This window comes from Petaurus breviceps, unplaced genomic scaffold (assembly GCF_028583685.1).
Source record: "Petaurus breviceps papuanus isolate PSGF00001 unplaced genomic scaffold, PetGlider_PUasm1.0 207, whole genome shotgun sequence".
NCBI lineage: Eukaryota > Metazoa > Chordata > Mammalia > Diprotodontia > Petauridae > Petaurus > Petaurus breviceps.
In genome coordinates, this window is record NW_027185850.1 from 10,912,177 (window position 1) to 10,938,975 (window position 26,799).

Sequence of the window (26,799 nt, forward strand, 5' to 3'; positions counted from 1 at the left end):
GAGAGAGAGAGAGAGAGAGAGAGAGAGAGGAATAGACAACATGCGATTTGAATTCAGGTTCTCTGACTCCAAATCCAGTCCTCCTTACAATGTACTGCATCCTCTAGATCCTGCTTGATGCTAACAACCTCTTTCCAAACATCCTCTATTTTCAGATAAGGAAACTGAGGCCAACAGAGGTTAACTAACTTGACCAGGGTCACACAGCTACTAAGCATCATAGACAAGATTCAAACTCAGGTCTCCCTGACACCAAAGCCAGAGCTCTGTCTACCTATACTAGCTAGTAAATACTTCGAGTGAAAATGTATCCCCCTATTTTACTATTCGTATGTTGATACTCAAGAGAATTGTAGAACTAAGATTATCTCTGTGTTTCTACCAGTAATCTCCAAACTTTTTTTTATTGCATAGCAATATCAATCTTTGAAAACTGAATACTCACTCCAAATATATTTGTACTTATTCATAAATTACATGCATGTTCTTTTGTGAGAACATGTTGCATGAACTATGTAACATGCACCAAAAAAGAAATTTACAAATGAGATAAACCATATTTTATTATTGTCTTTATGAATAGTGCAAAACATGTTTCTTTGACTTAAATATGTTATTAATTATTCTGAGAGCAATATGGCTACATATTGTCATATCATGCTTTCAAAAGTCTTGTTCCAACACTTTGTGAGAGAGAAATTTCAGAATTTCCTTCTAAATCATCTATTGAAAAACTTGGTATTAAAGTCTCTCAGAGCAGAAAAATCCACATGTCTCCAAATGAAGGAAGCATATCACTGACTGTCCTCATTAAAGCAGGATCCTTTTTTTTGAAATCCATCATTTACAGAAGAGTTTTCATTGAAATTCAGCTATTACATTTCCATGTTCCTTGACATCAACCAATTATTTCTAGAAACAAATCAAAAGTTCACAATTCAATGCCAATTCTGCATTTGGAAGATATTTAAACAGATCAGGAAATGCTGTTTCCAACTTGTAGAGTGTGCAAGTGGAAGGGAGACTGAATTGTGGGTAAGAAAAGGATGGTTTCAAAAGCATTGCTCCTCATTACTTCATACAATTATTAGCCAATATTTCCAGATGTGAAATCCATCATTAATCATTAGTGACAATTGACATAAATCTGTATTTCTAATACTCGTCCTGATAATTCTGAATGATTTTGGCTGCCTGGTCATTGGGGCTTTTACTTTGTAAAATGGCTGACAGAGAGCCAGGGCCAGGAGTGGGAGAGGTGGAAGCTAGGACCAACCGTCGCTCTATTTTTGTTCACTTTTGCTCACACCATTAGGATTATCTTCAATTCACAGCCTCTTTGCTGAAATCTTTCTAGGGGGAAGGAAGGGGAAGGAAATAAGCATGTAAATACCAACTATACATCAGGTGCGGCGCTAAGAGCTTTACAAACATCATCTCATTTGTACAGGAGGTGCTATTGTTATTCCCATTTTCAGATGAGGAAACTGAGGCAGACACCGGGAAGTAACTTGCCCAGGGTCACACAGCTAGTGTCTGAGGCTGGATCTAACCTGAGGCCTTCCTCACTCCAGGACCAGTGCTTTGTCCACTACTCCACCAGCTTCCATTTGTCCAGTCTGTGAGGATTCGTCGATCCAAAACTAGACAATATCAATATATTACAAAGATTACACATTATGATCCAATGAGATTTATACCAGGGATACAGTGATGGTTTAACATAAGGAAAATGATTAACATAATAGATTACATCAATAATAAGAAGTTTTTAACAATCTGATTATATCAATAGATGCAGAAAAAAAAACTTTTGGTAGCAAAATTATCATCGTCACCATCACCACCACCACCATCATCATCATTCTTTTACCTCATTGAACTCCATGCAATGCATGTCACTTTGGAGATGGCTAGTCTACATCATGGAATCTTGCATAAGCATCACATCTATGTGGGCAATGTCTTCTTGGGACAGAAGCCTTGAAGGCTCTACTGAACCTAATGCTTTTTTTTATAATCAATAAACAGTAAGCACAGTTGAATTTTTGTCTTTTCTAACTTTCTCAGCTTGTGTGTGCCCATTATGCAGACTTTCCAACTCTCAGACCAATGATCTTTCCCCTACTCCAATCTGCCTCTTCAACAGGTGTGGACCATGGAGCCCAAGTCTGGTGTCACCCATGTGTGTGACAGGAAGAGGGTAGAGGGACAGACATAGAGGCAGCCATCTTCAAGCGTCTGAGAAGTCATCCAAGTGAGGTTGATTGGATTTGTTCTGCTGGCCCTGAAGGGCAGAACTGGGAACAAGATGGGTTATGGCACAAAATGGTAAATTTGGCTATAGTGTAAAGACAAACCTTCTATTATGCAGGCTGCCTTGAGAGCCAGTAGGTTTGCCCCCATAGAGTTATTCAGTCAAAGGCTGGTTGAGCCCTTGTTAGGGAAGCTTTAATTATGAATGTCCTGGGCCAGGTAAAAGGTGGGCTAGATGGGCTCTATGATTCACCTACAGGTTAGAGCCAGTAGAAGTTGAGTAAAGAAAAAATGATGAGTGGGACAAGGTCTGAGGCCAGGCTCGGCAAGCTAGAGCCCTTCCTGCCATGAATGGCCCCTTACCTTGACCCTGTCGCTATCCAAACTCTCTAAGGACATAGCCCTGACCCAGGGCACAGAAAAGGGGAAGGTGCTCATCCCACAGCTAGCTCTTTCAACCTAACCAACACAGTCTAACCATCTTTCTAGTTAAGAGGTGCTTTTTTAATCTGAAATTTCAAATAAAAGCAGCATATTTAAAAGGATTTTCTAGTATAGATCTCTGACCAGATGAACTTCAAAACAAAACTAATACTTTAACATTTTTCCCCCAAATGCCAGCAGTCTGTGTTTACAAGGGAGCCTGATTGGTCCCAAGACTTGGCTGATCCCCACTTCCCCTCAAGGATGCCACTCATTTTCAACCTCATTGCTTCAAATCAACTCTAAAGGTTGAGAAACCCAAGTCATTCTCTTTCGCAAATATTCATTTCATCATGCCTATTATGTAAAAGAAATCAGACCAGGTGTTAGGATGAGTAAGACAGTCCCTGCCCTAAAGGAGGAATTCAGACGAGGGGTGAGGCAGGGAAGGAGAGAGAAGCAGACCCAGAAGAGCTGTGGAGCAAGGTAGGACTTGATAGGAGAGAAAACAGAAATGCGCAGAAAGAGATCTCATCTGTTTGGGGATCAGGGAAGCCTTCAGGAAGACGACAGCATCTGTGGGGCCTTAAAGGATGGGCAGAATTATGGTGGTCCAGGACAGAGGAGGAGGGCATCTAAGCAGAGTAAACAACAGCAACTAGGTAACATTTATATAGCACTTATTACCAGGGACTGTGCTCAGGGCTTTTCGGATATCATCTCATTTGGTCCTCACAACAACCCTGGGCTGGGGGGTGGGGGTAGGGAGTGGGGGGGTGGTAAGTGCTATTATTATTACATTTTATAGATGAGGAAACTGAGGCAGAGAGAGATTGGTGACTTGCCCAGGGACACACAGCCAGTAAGTGTCTGAGGGTGGATTTGAACTCAGGAAGATGAGTCTTCCTGACTCCATGTCAGGGGCTTTGTGCACGGTGGCACCCCCTAGCACCCCCATATAGCCTACTTCCCTAGCTCAAACCCTCATCACCTCTCACCTGGAACACTGGAAGAGCTAACTGGGGTGTCCCTTGCCCCCCAGAACCAAGCGTCTCTTCACTCCACTCAGATGCCAAAGGGAGTTTATATCCTACTCTGACCCCATTTTCCCTCCCCCCACCCCAAGCATGGGCTTCTATCAATAAACTGTAGGGGCTCCCCATTCCATCGAGAATGAGCTGGTGCTCGTTTAAAACCCCCAAGCTATAACTTGGCTCCTGCCTAGGTTTTTAGCCTTGTTACTCTTAACTCTCCTCCACACCCTCCATATGGCACCTAAGAGTCTTAGGGATGGAAGGATGCACCTGGAATCAGAAAGACCTGAATTCAAATTTGACCTCAGATATGTACTAGCTATGTGACCCTGGGCAAGTCAGTTAACTTCTGCCTGCCTCAGTTTCCTCAAATGTAAAATGGAGATAATAATATTATCTATCTCACAGGGCTGTTGTGAGATGATATTTGTAAAGCACTTAACACAATTCCTGGCACACAGTAAGCACTTAATAAATGCTTCTTTAGGGGCGGCCAGGTAGCACAGCGAGTAAGAGCACCGGCTCCAGTGTTGAGAAGACCTGGAGATCGAATCCCGGGCTCAGATACTTAGCACCCACCCAGAAACACCTGGCCATGTAACCTTGAGCAAGTTACTTAACCCCAATTGCTCAGGGGCGGCCAGGTGGCTCAGCGAGTAAGAGCACCGGCTCCAGTGTTGAGAAGACCTGAAGATCGAATCCCGGGCTCAGACACTCAGCACCACACCCAGAAATAACTGGCCTTGTAACCTTGAGCAAGTTACTTAACCCCGATTGCTTAAAAAAAAATAAATGAATAAAATAAATGCTTCTTTCCTCCCCTGAAAAGTTGAGGTAATCAAGGTCAAGTGATTTGCGTGCCTGAGGCAGAATTCAAACTCAGGCCTTTCCAACTCCAGGCCAGGGGGCTCTATCCACTGCACAGTCTAAGGTCCCTCACTATTCTTTCCCTGATCCACAAGGTCCCTGCATCACGATGCAGCATTAAGAAATGGCCTCACACTCACCTTGTTCCCACAGCCCTTTGAGGTACAGAGGAGGGAAAGTCATTATCCCCTATTTTTAGATGAGGAGGCAGGTTCAGTGCTTTGCTGGGGTCACACAGAATGCAAGCCCAGGTCTGCAGACGTCATGTGCAATGGTCTTTGCTGTATAAGGGCTGCCTTTCACAGGCATTTCTTTCTTCTAGACACATCAGAGTAGAATGAATTTTTTCCTGTCAGCTATTTTAAAAAGTCCGTAACTGGGATTCTGGCTAATTTGTTCACTTGGGTCAATACTACAATCTCTTCCTTGGGTTGGCTTGAAATAAAACATACCTTCTACCCAGGAAGATAATAAATCCAATCAAGGAAACTGGTACTTATTAAGTCTCCTGGGTATAGCCTCTAAACTATACATCCAACACCTTCTGAGAATGTTATCAGCCTGAAAAGATCCAACAACAAATATATCAGCCCTGAAAGAGGCAGGACAGGGACACTGTTATTAAAAAACAAAACCAAAAAACCCCCACTTTATTTATTGTTTAACCCCAGAGAACACACAGGGCTTCCCTTACTAAACAGCTCCAGGTCATTTTCTGGTGGCTCCTTGAATTCTATCACTAATTGTCTGCCATTCACATCAACAAGTAAATAGATCTTTTTCTTTTTTCTGCTCTAACAACTTTACAGGAAGAATAAGAGGATGCATCCGGGTCCTTTGACAGAGGTGATCTCTAGGCAGCCAGAGACACAGGAAGCAACACGTCCCTCAGTGCGTCCAATGGCTACTCAAGTCTATCTCAAAGCCATTGTCTGAGGATTGCCAGGACTGGAATCTTTTCCTCTCTTCCAATTGGTGATCAGAAAACTCTCTACCTCTTGTGTTTGGTTGGTGTAACTGTGGGGAAAATCATCTACTTTCTCGCCTCAACACTATGATACGGGTTAATCTTTAAACACTCCTGTTCCTAATGATGTACCACTGGGCGCTCTGTGTGTAGCGGACATTCAGAGACACAAAGGAAAAGTCTGCCCTGAAGGAGCTTGTGTGAGACAACCTACGTGTGCAGTAAGTCTTATAACTGCTGCCATTTACATAGCATTTTAAGGTTTGTGATCTTATTGGATCCTGACAACAACATTGAGAGGCAGGCGCTAGTATTACCCCCATTTTACAAATGAGGTTTTTTAATGACTTGCCCAGGGTCACACAGCCAGTAAGTGCCTCGGGATGGATTTGAATTCGCATCGTTCCCATTCTACACCAAGGTCCCTATCCACTGTGTAACCTGGATTCTTTCTTCCACATTGTATGCACCTATGGGTCTATAAAACCTGAATTCGATGTAGGGACAGGAGGATAGGCCCAGTGTATGATCAAGTGGAAAGGTAGGTCGGGACCAGGGTGTGAATGTTTTATATGCCAAACATGAGAGTTGGCAGTGGACATTGGTCCAAAGGGAGTCAATGGGGGGCTGGAGATTATAGAGCTGGGCACCAGAAGGTCAAGCAAACTCCCCCAAAGGGTCATTTATGTTCCTGGTATTTCCCAGCTCAGTGTCTCCTACGTGGTTGGCTCCCTGTATCTGTTGGGTTATGGTGACTGCAAAAGGAAGTAAAATGAGGCTCTTAGGCCTAGTGCTTGGGGGTAATCACATGTCCATGCAGAGCAAACTAGAGAATAAAAAGCTGGAGGCAAGGAGACCATTTAGGAGGCTACCTACCAGGTAACACTGTAAATGAGGGTGAGCCCTCAGGGTTGGGTGGAGGCAGAGGAAGGGACCAAGCTCAGGGAGGTGTGCATGATGAGTCTTGGCAATTATGCTCTCTGTATCTGGACCTACACCAACCCTCTAGGCTAACACAAGAACATTTCCAGAAAGGAAAACTACTGACCAGCTGACTCCTCAGACCTTTTAGAGGGGCTCCCTTTCTGCATCGCAATTCAAAGAAGGCTTTGGGATTAGTTTTATACACAGCACTTTAACCAAAATGATGGTGTGCTGATCATGATTCTTATTATTAGATTACCTGTAAAATGTTACATTTTTATGTTCAAACATTCACTCTCTGTTCTGTTTTTAACAACCATATAATTTATTCTCAAGTTCACATTGTATCTGTTATTTCTGTGTGTTGATGGGGGGATGTTTCGCAACAGCCTCTGACCAAAAACTATAAAGCTCTGACCAGTAAATTAATGTATTCCATATCTCCCTCCCTCCTTTCTTCAATGAGAGATAACAATATAATTTTAACCATTTCATGGTGACCTGAGACCATCAATTATCTGAAATCCATGAATGCACCATATAATACCAACCCAGGGCAACCCAGGTCTAAATTGTTCATTTTCCCACCAGTCAGCTCTCATTCTTCACTATGGTCCCCATTCAACCTTTGCCCCCCACTTTGGTATTTCTAATTTGGCATGGACTGGTTGGGGAAGGGGGAGTCACAGAGTAGTAAAAATGTGTTTGATGTACTAGGGTTCAAACCCCTTTTACTGGGAGAGAAAATGAAAGCCAGAAAGGTGAAATTCCTTATTTGTCCCAGGTCAGTTAAGTAAGGTAGGAGGTTTCAGAACTGGGATTATTACCTGGGTCCTAGGAAGTCAAAACCAGGGGGAGAGAGGGAGAATAAGAGGGAAGGAGGAAGAAGGAAGGAAGGAAGGAAGGAAGGAAGGAAGGAAGGAAGGAAGGAAGGAAGGAAGGAAGGAAGGAAGGAAGGAAGGAAGGAAGGAAGGAAGGAAGGAAAGAAGGAAGGAAGGAAGGAAGGAAGGAAAGAAGGAAGGAGGGAGGGAGGGAGGGAGGGAGTGAGGAAGGGGAAATAATAGCCACCTTAATGTGTGCAAGGTTCCAAAACAAGACAAACAAAGGCATTAACCCTTGGAGCACCATTCACTCCCTGTCTCCCAACTGGTCATAGATTTGATGCTTCAAATTACTAGTAGTTTTTGAAACTTTTACTTTATTTTACTTTTTTCAAGTAAAAGTTTCAAAAACTTCTAGTAATTTGAAGATCAAGTCTATGGCCAATTGGGAGACAGGAAATGGTGCTCCTAGAGTTAATGCCTTTGTCTTGTTTTGGAACCTTGCACACACAACAATTGCCAACCCCACTACATTCAGGAGCCCCAACAGTGCACTGACCACCATGCTGTCAGGAGAGATTTGCAGACTTGGGGGCAAAGGCGCCAACGTGAACAGAAAAGGGAGGCTGGAGGGGGCCAAAGATAAGCTCACTGCTGTTCTCCTCATTTCACAGTGATTCCAAGCTAGCACTATGGACTTCTCACGCAGCGGGCTTTCACTCCCTACTGGGCCTGTCAGTTCCCCCAAAGGGAAGCTGAGGGCTTTTGTACCGTTCCAGCTTCCAGTTCAGTGTCTCCAATACAGCAGCCCCACAGTGATGACCTGTTGCATTAGAGTGAGTGGGGAAGGAGTGAAATGAGTTCATATGTCAGTGAGTTTGTCAAATCTGCTTCATGTGAATTTTAGAGCATTGATTAAGTGAGTTATGTACCTGGCATTATGCTAAATGTTGGGGATACAAAGAAATACCCCCCAAAAAAGGTTTTGGACTGATGGCTCAACAATGCATCTCTCTGGCCCCTTTTCCTTTGCAGTAGATCAAACAATGCAATGGTAAAGCATAGGCACAAGCGGGCAGGAAAGGAGGGTGCTCCTCTCCTGGCTTTTCACTTCTCTTTCCAAAAACTCCATCTACTATTCTTGTTGATCTACCAGGAATCACAAAATAATATGTTTGGTACAGGAGGACATGCAGAAAATTTTTTTTAAAATATTAATTTTTTTTTTAATTTAGGGACATAAATCTGAACCTAACTATGAAATATACTTTGAAAAAGGATCTAATGCCACCTTCAAGTTGTGGAGAATCCACAAGCACTTACCATGACCAGGGAAAATGTTCATCAACTGCTGTGCTGTGAAAACCAGATTGACTTGATTTTGTGAACAATCTCCATTTTGAGACTTAGTTCTATAGATCACCTGATTTGGGGAAATTCCACCTGCTCATTGCCTCCCCCAACCACATACTCTAGAAAATCCCTAATCTTTCCTCCAAAAATAAATCAGCTTACTGAATCCTACATACTGTTTTGTATCCTGTTTACTGTGTTTTTTTTTCTTTATATAAAAACCAACATAAAATCTGTATTCAGGGTCTTTGTGCCTGTTGAGGGTCCCTGGACCCACTTTATTATGCATGTTTTCTACTGAATTTCATAGCTCAGACTTTGTTTCTCATTTATAATAAATCCACTTGCAACAGTGTTTAGAATTAAACTATTCTGAAATCCTTAAGTCTTAGATGTGATCCAAAGAGCATTTTTTGATGGTGGGAGGGCATTATTAATTATGCCTGAATGATTTTTTCAAATGTGAAACCATCCCACCAATCATAATTATCACTGAACTTGGAGTACTAAGACATGAGCGCCATTCTGAGCTAAATTCTGGCTTCCATTCAGTACTCACATTACTTTAGGCAAGTCACAACCTCTTTCTTTGGGCTTCAGCATCTTCATTTGTAAAATTAAGAGTTTTCACTAACTGTCTCTTGGGGTCCCTTCCAGTTCTGTATCCATGACCCTATTATTTAAGAAGCAGAGCTCTCTTAACAAGAGCCAATAACCATTCAAGAGGAATATTAGTATTTAGGATTGGCTGAAAAAGAACAGACCATGAATGAAAGTATGTGGCACACTAACAAAATGTTCCACAACTCATTCCACTCTGTAATGAAGGACTTAGGATTCACTGATTTGGAGATGGAAGACAATTTACAAGTCATCCAATCCAACTCTTTGTTTTACAGATGAGGAAACTGAGGACCTGACAAGAGTAATGACTTACACAAGGTCATCAGTTACTATCAGACATGTCATTTGAACTCATGCCTTCCTGTCTCCAAGGTCACTGTTTTATCCAAAATATCACACTCTCTCAGAAAAGATTATTTTAAAAGAAAAACTTAAATCCTTCATGAAAATCAATTATCACCAAGCATTTAGCCATAAAGTACTCTTAAAGAAATCATGTGAATATATTAGATTTAAGGATTGTTGTTTTCAAGTCGAATAATTTAAATCTATTTCAATTCAACAAAACCTAATGAAGCCTCCTCTGGAGCAAGGAGGGCAGTCAGGAGGCATAGTGGCTAGAGTAACATGCCCAGAGTTGAAAATACTCATCTTCCTCAGTTCAAATCCAGCCTCAGACACTTGCTAGCTGTTTGACCCTGGGCAAGTCACCTAACCCTGTTTGCCTCAGTTTCTTCATCTGTAAAATGAGCTGGAGAAAGAAAGGACAAACCACTCTAGTACCTTTACCAAGAAAACTCCATATGGAGTCACAGAGAGACAGACATGAGTGGAAAATGATTGAATAATAACAAAAATGGAGCAAAACAACTCCCCAACTACACCAGCTCTATACCCTTCCCAACTCCTCTATTTCAGCCAATGATGCCATCCTCTAACAACTTCTCCTCCCCAAAGCTAAGAACCTTGGAGTCATTTTGGATTCTCCCTTCTCCTTACTCTCTGGACAATATTAATGGCTCTGAAGCCTTTGCTGAATGATTCCCTCATGCCTGGCAGAGGGCTAGGCTCTGTGGGAGACAGAGAAGAAACAGAAGGTATAGTATCTGAACTTGGGAAGTTGTAGTCATTGTAGTCATGAAGGCAAGACTGAGACAAAGAGGGAAGGGGGACAACGAAGAATGCAAGCTAATGTGAAATTCACTGACAAAGTTATGTAATATAATAATAATATTATGTAGCTGAAGGTACTCAAGAGGAGAAGGTGAATGCAAGGGTTAAAACAGTTCTTGAGTCATAAGCAGGCTGAAGAGCGCATCTGTCAATGACCAGGGAGAGTGCTATCTCTCATTCTTTAGGCAGATATACTTTTCACCACTTTAGAGAGGTGCTGTACTGAAGTTTGAGTGGAAATGTGAATTCCTTGGTAATATTATTTTCATCTTAAAAATTTATTTTATTTTTAATTTATGGAATAAAACAAGCATTTCCATAATATAATAAGATGATTGCATATGAAAATATAAATCCATCATGTACAACTTAATATTTCCTTTAATATACAAGTTAACATGTAAATTTCTTTTCTTTCTCTTTGTTTCTCCCCTCCCCCTCCACTACTCTAGAGATGGACCCTTGGTAATATTATTGAGAGACAGCAGGAGAAGCAATATTTTGTCCTTTCTTCTCAGACACAGCCAACTTTGATTTACAAGAAGTCTCTAAATGGAGATTACTCCGGTAGTGTTCCTAAAAATCCTGATAATTCACATAGTGTCTGAGAACTGAGCAGATTCTGTGTCACCTAAGCATTCTGGTGGAACCTCAAAGCTCCCAAACCCTTGAATGCTGTGGCTGCTGTTTTCCAAACCCAATTCAACCCACGTTTATTTTCTTTGAGCCAATGTGGGAACAACTGTTGGGTTTTTTTTTTCATTTATTTTTCCCCTAAGAACCAGCAGGATAGTCTTACATAGCCCTTTGTAGCTGAGGCTCCCTCCTGATAAGAGATCCATTTGGGGAATACATGGCTTCTCCGGTTCACTGTCTGGGCCAAATACTAAAAACGTCTCTATCGTCTACTCGGCACCTCTAGGCAGCCATCAGGCTCCCTTCATAAGAGCTCATTCAACACATTTAACTGTGCCATCAAGGTGTGCCAGGATCTTGGGCTTGGAAGGGATCTCAGAAGCCCATCTACTCCCCCCTCTATCTGAACAGAGATAGAAGGCACTGGAAATAGTGGCACAGTTCAGGGATTCCTGAAAAAGTAAGGGTGGGCAGAAAGCCCTGGGGGAGGGAGAAGGTGCCCTTTGTGCCTCCTGGTCCCTTCTCTGGTCCGGTCCAGGTTAGGTCACATTCTTGGATCTCTCCCCTTCCTGAAGTGACCCTCCTACACTCTGGTCCAAAGTTAAAGATTCCATGCCCTCTTAGCGACAGCATCAGCTTTTCCTGGAGTCTTCCTAGATGCTCAGCCCTGAGCCACCTCTTCTGTATCCAGCTTCTCCCAGTCCTTGAAGGAGAAAGGCTGGACACCTCATTTTTGAGCAGGGGCTCCATAAGGGAGTAATCCAGCTTGCAGCCTAAGGCAGTCAGAGCAGGACTTGGCCAGTGAGGAGGCTGTGCTGTCATCCATGGTGGTGGCGACGTCCTCACAGAACCTACTTCATCCAGGCACTCTAGTATAGACCTGGTGTGCCCATGTGATAGTAATGGCAATTAAAGATTCCCCTGTATTGGCTTGGTTTTCAAATTGATTGTGTTAAAACCCAGAGCTTGTTAATCCCACCTGTGGGATGGGCTTGTTGATGTGAAAAGAAAGTCCTGAACTGGGAGGAGCTGGTGACTTAGATTTGGAGAGACACAAGAGAGAGGCAGAAGAAACTTTTTTTTTGAAAGCAGCACCTCGTGGAGAGAGAGAGACTAAGAGAATTGCTGGTGGACGCTTTGAATTGCCCTGGACTTTTGAGACCTGCCCCCTGAGCTGCCAAGGACTGAGGAGACATGGCTGTTTTGCTGGTACTTTGTCTGTCTGTTTTGATGTTATTTTGCCAGATTTGTCCACTGGTGAAAGACAGTCCTTTTGTTGAAGAAGTCCTGGAACCTGGCTGTTCACTAAGAAGCCCTGAGACTGTCCTGCAGACAGAGAGTGAATACTGTCTACTGGTGAAGGACAGTGCTGTTGTTGCAGGGGTCTGGAGACTGTCCTGCAGACAGAGTGAATACTGTCCACTGGTGAAGGACAGTGCTGTTGTTGCAGGGGTCTGGGAGCCTTTCTGTTGGTTCAGAAGCCCTGAAGAAGGATTTTCTTGTTTTATGTTTACAGAAATCCTGGGAGAGGGCTTTGCTAATGTGTTCAGGGGTTCTAGGACTGTTCTACAGACAGAGGATGAATTCATGAAGGGACTGGCAATGTATCTTATGGCCTTGCTAAGCCTTGTCTCCCCAGGAACTAAGATTGCTGAGAACTTGCCTCGGGTCAAGATGAAGAAAAGACCTCCATTTGGGTATTAAGTGCTGTGTTTAAACTTGATGTAACTCTGGGGTAGATTCAATTGTGATCCAGGGGTGGGGAACTTTTGACCTTATTGTGCTCTGTGATTGACAAATGAAGGTACTTTACCTATGTTTGGAAACTAATCTCCATTTGAGAAGAGGGGTTTTCTGGTGGACCAAATGAAGGTATAGCCTAGGGGTGGAGAAGTATTTAGAACAGGGACTTTGTAATTGATTGAATGATTGGAAGGTCCTGGGGTGGGTAGTACTTGGAGATTATTTAATCACACTTAGTAAATGCTGTATTTGGAATGATGTCATGTTTTGATCTTCTCTGTTCTTGGTTTGTCACTGAATAAAATGGAGAGCCCCTATGCTGGTATTCTGAACCTTGGGAAGTTGCCTTTCTTTTGGCATTACATTACAGCCCAGCACATGAGCCTCACTGGGGGATAACCTCAAAGTTGGGACCAAAGAGCCCAAGGGGCCTTATTGGATGACTTGTAGCCAACACTGTCCAGCACCAGTCTGCAGGGCACATTCTCCACTGCCCAGGGGACCCTGCGAGGACATTCTCCTTCAAACCCTTCTGCAGCATTCTCCATGAGCAGTTCTCTAGACTAGACTACACTACACTACACTAGAAGAAGACTTTCTGAAAGGGCAATCCCTCTCCCTCCCAAGGCAGCCGTTTTTATTTCTGGACTGTTTAACTCACCAGGAAGGCTTTCTTGACATCAAGCCTAAATTTATCTCTTTATTCCTTCCACCCACTGTTCCTGGTTCTGCCCTCTTCATGGGTCAACCAAAACCAATCTAATCCTTGCTGCACATGGCAATCCTTCAAGGACTTCCAGGCAGCTATTGCATCTTCGCTGAATCTTTTCTCCTCCATGCCAAATGTCCCTTGGTCATATGACACAAATCCCTTCACCCTCCTGGTTGCCCTCCTTATCAGCATCCTTCCTAAAGTGTAGCACAACAAGAGTGAAGATATGTCATCCCACCAGGTACCAGGCGAGTGGGACTATGGATTTATCTTCATTCCTGGAAGCTATGCTTCTGTGCATGAACCCCACAACGGTATGAGCATTGCTGACTGTTATATCACACTCATAATTAATTTGAAGTTTACTGAAGCTTCCAGAAAAACTGTAATCTAATGATATCTCCCCTATCTTGTACTAGGAAAACCAATTTTTCTGAACCATTGTGAAATACTTTAGCCAATGGCCCTGGATATAGTGGATGACGTCTTCAATGTCAGACCAAGCTCTAAGCTCTCCGAGACACCTGCTTCAGCTGCCTTTATGACCATTGGAACAAATTGTTCTCATCCACCCATTCAGCCAGGGGAAGTCCTCACTTGCTTGGGGCAGACACACCCCTATCCTACCCACGTTTAATATTAGTGTACTAGTAAAGTCAGCAAAATGAACCAACCTAAATCTTCTTGGATTCTGGGTTAACCATCCCTCCCAGCTTTAAGGCATAGAAAAAATGTGACAAGTATGGCATCTCTGCCTTCATCCAATTCATTGATAAAAGTATTGATCAGCAAAGGAGCAAGGATAGACCCCTGAGAAATTCCCCTGAAACCTCCTAAGACATAGATATTGAAACATGAATCACTACTCTTAGAGTCCAGTCATTCAATCGGTTCCAAATCCATCTTGCCCACATTTCTCCATCTTTTCCATAAGAGTATTATGAGAAACGTGATCAAACACATCACTAAAATCTAGGGAAACAGGGGCAGCTAGGTGGTGCAGTGAATAGAGTACCAGCCCTGAAGTCAGGAGGACCTGAGTTCAAATCTGGCCTCAGACACTTAACACAAAAACTAGCCATGTGACCTTGGGCAAGTCACTTAACCCCAGTTGCCCTCCAAAAAGAAAAAAATAAAATAAAATCTAGGGAAACCAGAACGTTCTCTTGATCTGCAAGTCTAGTAGCCCTATCAGATAAGGAGATTAGGTTATCTTGACTATAACCTCATGAGACTCAGTTTCTTACACTATTTTTACCAGACCATGCCACACTCTCATGACCAATTTCTATTATCTACCTTTATTTCTATCTTTTGTGCATATCTTTTAAAAATCCAAGGTGGTTGGTAAGTTCTCTGTGCATCCACAATACCTTCTTCAGACAACAAATCCATCAGATTATGAGCTCCTTGAGGGCAGGGACTGTTTTTTTGTATCCCCAGCACTTAGCACAGCCCCCAGCTCATAGTAGGCAGTGGCTGATTTTCAAGATTATTCTCTTTGCATACATAGAAATCCATTCTTGAGAAGTTCCCATCCTCCCTTGGCTAGCCTACCCTGTAGAATTTTATTCCATGTGATTCTACCAATACTTTTTTGGAAATCTGGTTTTTCTCAAATTAGGCTACATCAGAGAATGCCAAGATTTCCTATCCTCTCTCACAAACTGTAAGAGATAATAATCACTTTGCCCCAAAGTTTCTGTCAATTAACTTCTAACAACCAGTCTTTGCCTGGCAGTGAGAATTCAATAGATTCAGAGGAGAATGTTTCCTTGTTAGTTCCTCTGTCTTTTGAAGGATGGAATTATCCATTAGGCAAGTCAAGAACCAATCAATAAGCATTTATTCAGTGACTGCTCTGTGCTGGGCACTGTTCTTGGTGCTGGGGATACAAAGAGAGAAGTCCGGTCCCTAACCATATCACACCCCTCTGTGCCAGGCTTGTGATAGGTGGCATCCCAAACTCCTCATTTAGCTCCACTTTCCATCCAGATAATAAGAAAACCAGCCCTGTTCTGCCACCATAGCCCTTTTCATCTCAAGCTCCCTCTCTACCACTCTTCCTAAACAGGATTCCTGGATTTTTTCACCAAAGTCTATCTTGCAAACATACAAGAGTAATTTAAAGAGCTAAACAAGATGATAAAATCTGTTTGGAGGAAGAAATGATGTATCAAGGGAAACAAGGAGAGAAAAGATGAAGAAGGAATATCACTTCCAGAGTTTATCTAAAGCAGCAGACGTCAAAACTCCAGAGAATGGGTTAAACAACTGACAAGCAGGTCAATGGAATGGACTAAATAGGCAAGATTGAGGATTCACCGAATGCTCAATAAATCTGAAGCCATGAATTGCTTAAAAAAGAACTCTACTTCAACAAATCTCAAACTTTTTGATCTCAGCATCTCTTTCTACTCTTAAAATTATCGACTTTTTGTCATTGTTGTTACATTCTATCCTTTAAAACAAAATATCACAAACCCATGAGAGCTTTTGTTTATCTTGGTTGTTTTTGGTAACTGGTCATTGTTCAGTCATGTCAAATTCTTCGTGACCCTCTTTGGGGGTTTCTTGACAAAGATACTGGAGTGGTTTGCCATTTCCTTCTTTGGATCATTTTACAGAAGACGAAACTGAGGCAACCAGGGTGAAGTGACTTACTCAGGGTCACACATCTAATAAGTGTCTAAAGCCAGTGTTGAACTCAGGTCTTTTAGACTCCAGGATCCATTGTGCCATGTAGATGCCTCATACTCTCCTTATAATACCATCCTCTGCTCTACTCTGTGACCCAGTGACCCTGGCCTCTTTGCTCTTCGTTGAAGAAGATACTAGTCTCCTATATCTGAGAGTTTTCTCTGACTGCCCCCTTGCCTAGAAGGCTCATTTCCCCCTCCTGGCTTCCCTGGTGATCGGCAACTCTCAGCTGAAGTCCCACCTTGTGCAAGAAGTCTTTCTTAGTCCTATTTAATCTGCAGTGTTTTCTTCTGAGACTTCCCCCAATTTCTGCTGTCTGTATCTTGTGGTACCTAGGTTCTAGCATGTTGTCCCCCATCATACTCTGAGCTCTTTAGGAACAGGGAGTGTTTTGTTTGTTTTGTTTTTGCCTCTCTTTGTAGCCTCAGACCTTAGCACTAAAGGACACTCTCAGGTCCTGCTGGAAACGGATTAAAACTTAATTGGCAAATATTTTAAAAAATACATAAAATTAAAAAAAGCCTAGATAATATTAACTTGTGGTTTTCTAAGTCAATGTGCAGCTGCAGGGATACAGTTTAGTGCCCACCAATCTACAGGATACCTGTCCTGGTCTTTCCCAACTGGCAGTGCCCTTGCACCCAAACTTATTTGTATCTGCTTTTTATTATGTGTCTTATTTTTATTATACATGTATGTTTCTTCCTCCCCCCCCCATTGGAATGTGAGGTCCTTGAGGGCAGAGGGTGGTGATTTTACTTAGTCTCCCCAGAACTTAGCTCAGTACCTGGCACTGAGTAGGTAATTAATAAATCCTCATTGGTTAATAGTCATGTGAGGCCATGAGTTAACTACTTGAATGATCTTGGCCAAGTAAGTTAAAGTCTCTGGATCTGCTTTCTCAATTATAAAATGAGGATGCCAGACTGAGGGCACATCCAGCCCTAAATCTCTGATTTAATAACCCCTCTCCTGCATGACAAGCTTTTAAATGCTTGAAGACAGTTACCATGCTCCAACTAAGTTTGTCCAGGTTAAGCATCTCAAGTTTCTCCAACTAATCCTCATATGGCCTGATTTCAAGGTCTTTCACCATTCTGACAGCTTTTCTCTGAATGCTCTCCAACGTACCAACATCTTTCCAAAAATGTGATGCCCAGAATTGAACACACTATATGATCTAACCACAGTCACAGAAAACAGAAAAAAATAGATTCATATTTTAGCCCGTGGAGAGTCAAATGTCCCTTCCACCACAGTGGCATATTGCGTCCTTCAGGGCACCACCCTCGAACCCATGATCTCTACCATCTCCATAACTTAGAATCCTGTCCAGAATGGGGTCCTGCCAAGTCAGGGAAGGCCAGGGTTTGCTTCTCTGCATCCATGCTGCCCTTAGTTACCCTCCTGTCAGAACCAAACTTCCCTTTGGCTGACAGATTTCCTCAAATTGCTCTCCCATATGGTGCTGGGGGTCCCCTGGCTACTATTACTTGTTTTTGATCACTTAGCTAGCCTGAGGACACCTAAGCTCTGCTCCAACAGCTGGAGGGCCACACTCCTCAGAATAATCAACATTTACACTCATAATTGTAGCAAATTACATAATTAGCACTGTGGGCTGAGGGAAATTCAGTATTTTCCCCTTCTATTTTCCACTAAGGTTTAATAGTCATCAATTCCAGAAAGCAGACCCTGAACAAGATGCCACTTTCTATCCATAACATTAGTAGATGGTCATGGACATCAGTACCAGATTCTTTAGCTGTACTTTTCATATATTTTAGAACATGCATAGACAGATGATAGACAGGAGAAATAAGACAGCAAATGCAAAAATGACAAATTTTTTTAAAGCTTAGAAAAACAAAAAAGCCAAGCAAATTATAGGAGGAATTCCAGGCTAACAATCACAAAGCACGTAACCCTAATAAGGTCCAGGTCTATGTATGGCAATGAGAAATTCAAAGATTACATTTCTTAGTAAACCGACAGATTGTCACTGAACACCTAGAGGGTGCAAACCACTGTTTTCTCCTTTTCCCAAAGACAACGTGTCAGGAACGATCCCTTCAAGTGACAGAACAATTGTGCAAACCAGATGAGAAGTGGAGTCAGGACGATATTGGAAAGAGAAAAGTCTAGATTGAAAGTCCTGCCTCTGCCACATCCTGCCTTTTGGACCATGGACAGGTCCCTTAACTTCTCAACATCATAGAGCAACTCTCTAAGGCCATGTTACGAATAAGTTGCCATTCTGCATCAATACAGGGAGTTTTCACTCCGAGAGTTCTCCACATGGATGGAATTATAGGACCAGATCCTTTTATTTTGAGAAGTGTTAATGCAATATAACTTTGGTGTTGGAAAGTGATGTTTTATATCATACTTATGTGTATGTATATATGTGTGTATACATATACATAAACAGATAAATTATATGTGTGTGTTTATATATAAATAATGTAAAGAGAGGCAGCTAAAAAGACCCAGGTTCAAGTCCTTCTTCTGAAATCTTGACTCTGGCCCTGGGCACCTCATGTAATCCCTCTCTCAGAGGTCCAAGCTGATCTCTAAGACTAGAAGTTGTAGAGAATGAACGAGCCAGCATTAGTGGAAACAATCTCCTCACTCAAGGGTTCCCTTAATAATGCAATTACAGGCCCATTCTCGATCTTTCTCCTTTCAATGCTTTCAAAGAGGAAAGCTTATTATATTGAAAAGTAAGACCTTCCATCTGCCATCATGGAATCATTAAGTTAGGGAATCTTCTTAAAAATTTCAATTGCAGGGGAAATAAGACAAGAATAAGACTAATATTAAAATCAAAGTGTAGATAAAAGAAACTGTGATTTCAAAACAGTCACTTAATACAAAAGGGTTTCTGCTAATTAAATATTAATGAAGCATCTAGTAAAGACCCAAGAACACCAGCAGAGTTGGAAAGGCTCTAAGAAGGTATTTAGTTTAATGTAGGTCTATATAAAAACCGCATCTAGGACATAGGTGACAAGTGGTCATCAGGGGTTTAGCTGAAACCCTCCTTTAAGAGGAAACTCATTACTTCATGAAGCAACTCATTCCACTTAATGAGATATCAGATTATTAGGAAGTTTTTCCTGTTTCAAGTCTATATCTGCCTCTTTGCACACTCCCAGTTTAAGAACAATAGCTTTCTCTTTGATGTGTAATGAGATATTCTATCCTCTCCAAGACAACAGCTATTGCGATTGAGTAGAATATTTTTATTTTGTTTTTTCTAATCAGTGTTCAACTTAATTCAATGAGTTAAGTGCCTACTATGTGCAAGACCTGGCGGGCAGCATGGCATAGTGGACAAAAGGTTGGTTTAGGATCAAGGCATAGCAGGGTTCATGTCCTAGGTCAGACACATACTTGCACTGAAATTACTAACAAGTCACCTAACCTCTCATCTCCCCGTCCAACCCACTCCAAGAAGACTGTGTTACAGACAAGTTGCCAATGGGCATTGGTGACAGGAGTTTGCATGGGGGTGAAATTCCAAGTCCAGACCAAAATGAATAAATAAATGTGAAAGGCACTGGAGCTCCCAAGGCAAAATCCTGTGTTGGTCTTCTGGTGGAGGCAATTCCTGAGGCTATGGCCAAAAAGATGAGAGTCAAGGAGGTCAACCTTGAAGTCTGAAGCTCAATGTACATCACTGCAAAGAGTGCTCATTCACCTGTGAGATCTAGGGGCTCCATCAAAGCACCCATTTAGAAGAAATGCTAGAAATGTCATCATATTAAGATCTTAGTACAGGAAACTGTCATTTACAATTCAGAAACGGAGAATTCCAACGCACTGAGCACCCTAACAAAAAATTAGACCTTCTACTGCCTCCCCCCCCACAGTGATGCTGACTCAGCCTTGTGCCCTTTCCTCAAAACACACTGTTTCTCCTGTCCCCGTGTATCAGCAATGCCATATTCACAATGCCTATAGAGATTACAAATATGCTGATATAATTATCCATTAGAAAATACGTCATGTTTGCCATATGAGGAAATAAACTAGAAAATTTATTAAGATACCAAAAGACTGAGTCCCAAAACCAGAAAGTGAAAGCCATCAGAGTAGTTATGACATTGGCACAGGTAGATAAAGTAGAAAGCACCCACATTTTCAAGCCTTTAAAACAGAACAGGCTACCTCAGGCAAAGGTCCTCCTCTCCCCACGCACAGCAACCACCCAGCGTCCTGGAAGCGCACTCCCAGCAGCTCCGGCCCCTGGCAGTCCTCAGCAGGAGTCCTTAGCAGAAAGTCCTTAGCAGTCCTAACTCAAAAAGGGCTTCGCGCTGCCACTGCCTCTGCTGCTGCCGCCGTCACCACCACCGCCAGCCACCGAAAGAACGCTAGCTTGGCTTCCGCTTCCTCTTGCTCCGCCCCTTCCTGCTACGTCAGCAAGTCCAACGGGGCATGGAAGATCTTTAAATCCCATAACCCTTACACCCCGATACAGCCATTTTGTCAAGAGGGATAGAAGCAAGAATTAAAGACAAATAAGTGGCCAATTAAGGCTTGTTCAAGGATGCCATTGGAAGAAATGATGGAGCATTGAAAAAGAGAGAGGAGAAAGGTGAGCAATCAGTTCAATAGTGACATAGTGCAGGACATAGGGCAAATTACTTCACTCATGTGAGACTCAGTTTCCTCATCAGTAATATGGGAATAATAACACAATACTTACTTGCGAGGAATATGCTTTACAAATCTTAAAGTTCTGTACAAATGTGAACTAAAATATTTTGTGTTGGGATAAAAAGGAGTCAATTATTTTTCTTCCTACAGAGATATTATGATTGGAGAATGGCCCAACTTTGGGCCCTGAAAATTATGAGCTCTCCTACTAGACGGTAAATTCTTGGAGGACAGAGAGTATGACTTAATTTCTCCTAGCGTCTGACACTAATATCTGCACAAAGTCAGCCTTTCATTTTAATGAGTATCATATACTTCACTGCACTTTTGTGTGAGGACTCCCTCATCCTATTCATGCCATCTCATATGCATGACATATTCGTGTCTTCCTGTAATTATATAATTTTCTTAAACATTATAATTAGTTGATATAATTTTATGACCTTTTTTCTTCTTTAAAAATAATTAAAATAAAAACCACATAGGTGTTTCTTTTCCAGCCTAGACTGTCTGTCATTACATACATGACTGTATGATCTCCTTTCTCTTGGTCTGTGCACAATCTGTCCCCCAAAGCTCAAATACACACACTCCCCAATCAGGGCCACTGTGCAGTACTGCTAGCTTCTTTCAAAGCTCAGCCCATGTGTTATCCTCTATAATAAGTCTGTTCTGATTCCTGCTAGCCATACCCCCAGCATATACTTGCTTGTTCAATTCTCCTGCAAAACATTTCTGTAACAATGACCCATCCCCAAAGATCCAAATGTATAAAAATGTTTATAAGAGCATTTTTTTTAATAGCAAAGCAACAGAAACTAAAAAGTGTCCATCTGATGGGGAATGGCTGAACAAATTTGCTTATATGAGTTTAATAGAATATTAGTGATATAAGAAATGATGAATGGGACAGAATCAGAGACACCTGGAAAGACTTGTATGAAACAATACAGAGGGAAGTGGGTAGAATGAGGAGAACAGTATCTATAACGAATACAATAGTGTAATGAAAAACAACTTCAAGATACTAGAGAAAAGACTCATTTAACACTTGAGTTCTTTAGTATCAAGGCAAGGACCAACCATAATCTCAGAGGGCTGAAGATGAAGCACGCTTCTTACCTTTTACAGAAAGATAATGGAATACTAGGGCAGATTGAAGTATGCATTTTGAGACATTGACATGTTTTGCTTAATTATGCTTATATGTTATCAGGAGAAGTTTTTAAGGGGAGAGGACAGAACTGGAGTGGTGAAGAGGAGAGTCTAGTGGTAGGGATGCCAAAAAGACAGAAAAGAGTGCCATGGGCATACCCCTCAAATAGGGAATGGTTGATCAAATTATGATATGTTAATATAACAGCATACTCCTGTGCCACAAGAAATAATGAAATGAAAAGTCTCGGAAAAACTTGGGAAAACTGGAAGAACTGATGCAGAGGGAAATGAGCTTAACCAGGAGAACAATTTGTGCAAAATAACTAACAACATTGTAAAGATCACTAACTTTGAAAGATTTAAGAACTCTGATTAAAGCAACGAACAACCATAATTCCAAAGGACCCACGACAAAAGCATAATACCCGTTTCCTGACAGAGAGATAATAGTCTTAAGCTACAACTTGCAACATATTATATACATACATACATATATATATATCACAATTTTTAAAATTAGGATTTATTTTGTTTAACTATGCACATTTGTTTTAAGGGTTTTGTTTCTCTTTCCGTTTCCTAATGGGGAAGAGGTGGTGGGATGGAAGAAAAGAGATTTTCAGTTAAAAATATAATTCCATAAATACATAGGAGGTAAGAGAAGGGAGTTCAGAGAAGAGAAAGACAGGCAGGACAGCATTGAAACAAACACGGTGAATTTGTTGTTTACTTTTTTTGAGAACTCAAGCCATCTGCAACAAAGACTTACAAGTTCACATACGATCCTCTCTTTCTGTTCTCTCTACAGGGCAATGTTCATGACTGCTGGTAATTGTAAAATACAGAATAATAGTAACAACTATGGCCTGTCCCCGCTTGTGTTTCATAGGGTAGACAAGGTCACTGTTACACTTAAGAGACATTTTATATTTAATTTTCTATCAATATGTTTTCCGCTCCCCCACTCCCAGCAAATAGAATCTAAGCTGCTTGAGGGCAAGAACTGTTTTTTGTCTTTCTATTGACAGAGCCTGACACATAGCAGGAATTTAATTAATGCTTGTTCCATTACATTGAAAGTATTTTATGAAAAGTTTTTAAAAATCCCATTTCAATGCTAAATAATTGTTTTCAGAATATTTTTGAAACTTATTTTTACTCAGGATTTCATCATGCAATGCAAATATAATGTACACTCTTACCTTACTAATACTTGTTTATTTATTAACTTAAATGGGCAGTACTTGAGGAAAAAAAAAAAAGATGTTTCATTTTTCTTGAGGTGTTATACAAGACGGACTTTACTTTAGCCCAAGAAAGTCAGCCCTACTAAGGAAGGAGAGATTTTGATCGGTGTCAGGAGAGGGAATATACCATACTGTCAAATCCCAGATCTGTTCAGGAAGATGAACACTGGGCTTTTCCCAAGACTTCTCTCTCCTTCCCAAGATACCTTGCATGTACAGTTATTTGCATGTTTTCTCCCCCATTAGTTTTTTCTTTCTTGGTATCTCCCAACACTTGTCACAGCCAGTCAGTCAATGGACCATTTACCAGATGCTCACTATATGCCAGTCACTGGCCGCTAGATACAAAGGAAGGCCCCTGAAGCCCAATGCCAGGCCCATCGGATGCATTTGCTAAATACTCATTGACTAACAAGTCCACGTGTCAGACTAATGAGGTCGTGCTGTACTTGGAGTCAGAAATACCAGGTTTTAAATCCTGCTCCTCCAATCCGCCTATCCCAGCTCAGACACTTACTGGCTGTGTGACCCTCTACAAATCCTGTGACTTGGTTGACCCTCAGTTTTCTTCTCTGTAAAATGGGGATAATAATAGCACCAGACCCACAGGATTGTTGTGAGAATCAACGGAGATAAGGGTGAAGCGTGATTTACAATCCTAAAAGCACCATATGAATGGTAGCTACTCTTGTTAGTAGAAGCTGCTCAGTCACCACCGCCAGCCAATTCTGACTCCGAGAACACAGTGCTGGATGTGGGCGGTGGATGTTCTCCCTTCTTTGCGGTCTAACTGCTACTCTGTGAGTGGAATGATCATTTGGCTTTCATGATACAAATTCTATACCTTGACCAACGGCAGCTCCTTAGAAAACTTCTCTGTTTCATTTGAAGTTCAAACCCTGAAAACTGATACTACCTAAGGCCTCCCATGCAACATTGTAGAGAGCCATCTTAGCCTTTCAAGAGCAGAGATGACGAGTTACCCATAATAGCCCTGGTAAAGCCAGAGAGCGAAAACAGACTCATCAAGCGGACCTGCAGCCGCCGAACCAATCAATCAACAGGCATTTATTAAACATCTACCCCGGGCTAAGCGCTCCCTAGGCTGGCATCTGTGATATAAATACAGCGAAAGAAACAATCCCCACTGGCAAAGCCCGGACATTCCAAGGGAAGAGGTGAAAAGGACATATAAATAAAGGGAGGAGGAAATGCAAATACATTCAAAGCAGTGAAGGACAAGGTAGCCTGGGAGGGATTGGGACGGGAAACAGGGTAGGGGTGAAGGGAAAGGGGGAAAGGAGGGGGGAGAGGGAAGGAAGAGGAGGAGGGAGCTGTGCTCATGAACACTTCGTTTGGTAGGTCAGGTCTGCTCTAGGGGGGCTTCCTTTTAGGGACGGATTAGACTATGGCTGCTAAAGACTCTCCCGACTCTCAGGGAGATTTGGGATTTGGGGATTCAAAGGTTCACAATATTTGCCATCCCGTGTCTTAGAGAAGTGTCCCCGGCTCTAAGAACTTAGGTGACTCAGCCAGAGTTATGTGTCTCATAAGTTTCTTGGGGAGATTTGAACGAAGGTCCTCCTGACTGTAACTAGGCTCTTTTTACCTAACATGTTACACACTAAGCTCATCTACACAATATTCCCTTAAAGAATCTGATTAAATCTTAATATCCATCAATTTGGGGTAGCTGGGTGGCACGGTGGACAGAGCACTGGCCCTGGAGTCAGGAGGACCTGAGTTCAAATCCAGACTCAGACACTTGACACTAGCTGTGTGACCCTGGGCAAGTCACTTAAGTCTTAAGATTGCTCTGTGTGTGTGTGTGTGTATACACATGTACAGATACACATGCACACATCTATATGTAGACATAGATATAGATATTTCTATCAATTTATAGAAGATCTCTAGGATAAAATTGGCAACATCTGGAATTTCGAAGACCTCATGGTGCAAATACTTCACCAGCCTCTCCAAAGACAAATTCTAATCCCAGTTTTTCCCTGGTTTATCTCAGTACTTCCTTCAAGGAATACTATTGATACATGTTTCTTCTATACAAAGGGAGATGAAATTTCTTTTAAAAACACAGGCACAAATAATACTTGGGACAATATGTGTGTGTGTGTGTGTACATATATATAAAGAGAGAGAGAGACTGAAAATGTAGATGACATGAACGAATTTCAAAATGTTTAAGTTTGCAAAGAGCTTTACAAAAATTGTCTCATTTGATTTTCACGCCAACCCTGGGACGGCAGTGCTATTGTGTAAGTCACATGGTACAGAAGAGAAACCTGGGCAGACAGAGGCTGTATCTATGCCTGAGGTCTCACAGCTAGTAAGAGTCTGTGGATGGATTGAAACTCAGGTCTTCCTGACTCCAATTTAATCCTCAAGTCATGGTGCCACCGCAATGCCTCCTTTGGTATTCAGTGTTTTTCCCCCCAGAGTTCTCTCAAATATCCCTAATCAGTTTTTGAGCAAGTCAAGACATCACCCTTGTGATGTTATTGGTTTTCTTTGAGAATGGCCACCACAACCAACCACGACCACCCTCTAACTGCCAAAAGCAGTCATCTCCTAACTGCCAGATGTGTTGGACTTTTCTCAGTGCTTTTCCTTCTTGGCCCCTGTAGCATTTGTCACTGCTGGCCACCTTCTCTGCTTTCCTCTTGTAGACTCACTCCTCTCTCCTGACTCTCCTCCTACCTGTCTTCCCAATCCTAAATCTCCTAGATGATTTATTTGGTCATTCATGTCATACCCACTAACTATGGGCATTCTCCCAGGCTTTGTCCTGGGTCCTCTTCTCTTTTTTCTCTCTCTATATTCTCTACACCATCTCTTCACAACCTCTTCAACTCCCATGGGTTCAATTATCATCTATGTCGATGACTGCCAGATTTATAAATCCAATTTTAGCCTCTCTCCTGAGCTCCACTCCTATATCTCCAACTGCTAATTGGGAATTTTAAACTGTAGCTCCCACTGTAAGCATCTCAGACTCAATACGTCCAAAAGAGAACTCAATATTTTCCTGTCCTTCTTTTCTCCAATCTTCCCCTCTTCCAAAGTTCTCAATTGCTGGCCTGTCCTAGGCACCACACCTCCAAGCTTCAGATCTTACCTCCGCTGGCCTGGCCTCACATGACCCATTTACCTAGATGGGGGCTGCCAAGGAAAAATGTCACCTTCTTGAGGGCCAGGACTGGGTTTTGTCTTTGTTTTCCCAGTGCTTTCTGGGGGTGGGGGTGGGGGTGGGGGTGGCAGGCAGATCTATGATTCTTTGAGGTCAATAAAAATTTAAGTGCCTACTGTGTTCCAGGTATTATACTAAGCACTGGGGATACAAAAAGAGGCAAAAAAGCTTGTCATCTTCCTTCTCAAATCACTTCCTTTTCCTGAGCTCCCAATCAGATGCCAGCAGGCCCAGCAGTCCATCTATCCATCCATCCATCCATCCATCCATCCATCCATCCATCCATCCATC

At 42.1% G+C, this 26,799-nt stretch overlaps 1 protein-coding gene and 1 long non-coding RNA gene across 3 annotated transcripts in view; one reads left to right on the forward strand and one right to left on the reverse strand.

Moving 5' to 3' along the window:
* LOC138164742 (ribonucleoprotein PTB-binding 2-like) overlaps nucleotides 1-26,799 on the reverse strand; it is a 98,519-nt gene that overhangs the window by 64,779 nt on the left and 6,941 nt on the right. The window lies entirely within an intron of this gene.
* LOC138164787 (uncharacterized) lies at nucleotides 3,044-9,396 on the forward strand. 2 transcript variants are annotated; one of them, XR_011169178.1, is made up of 3 exons: nucleotides 3,044-3,165; nucleotides 5,390-5,768; nucleotides 8,528-9,394. It is a non-coding gene; the product is annotated as an uncharacterized lncRNA (long non-coding RNA). The 2 variants fall into 2 exon arrangements; XR_011169179.1 differs by lacking the exon at nucleotides 3,044-3,165 and adding an exon at nucleotides 3,175-3,341 and having other exon boundaries at nucleotides 8,528-9,396.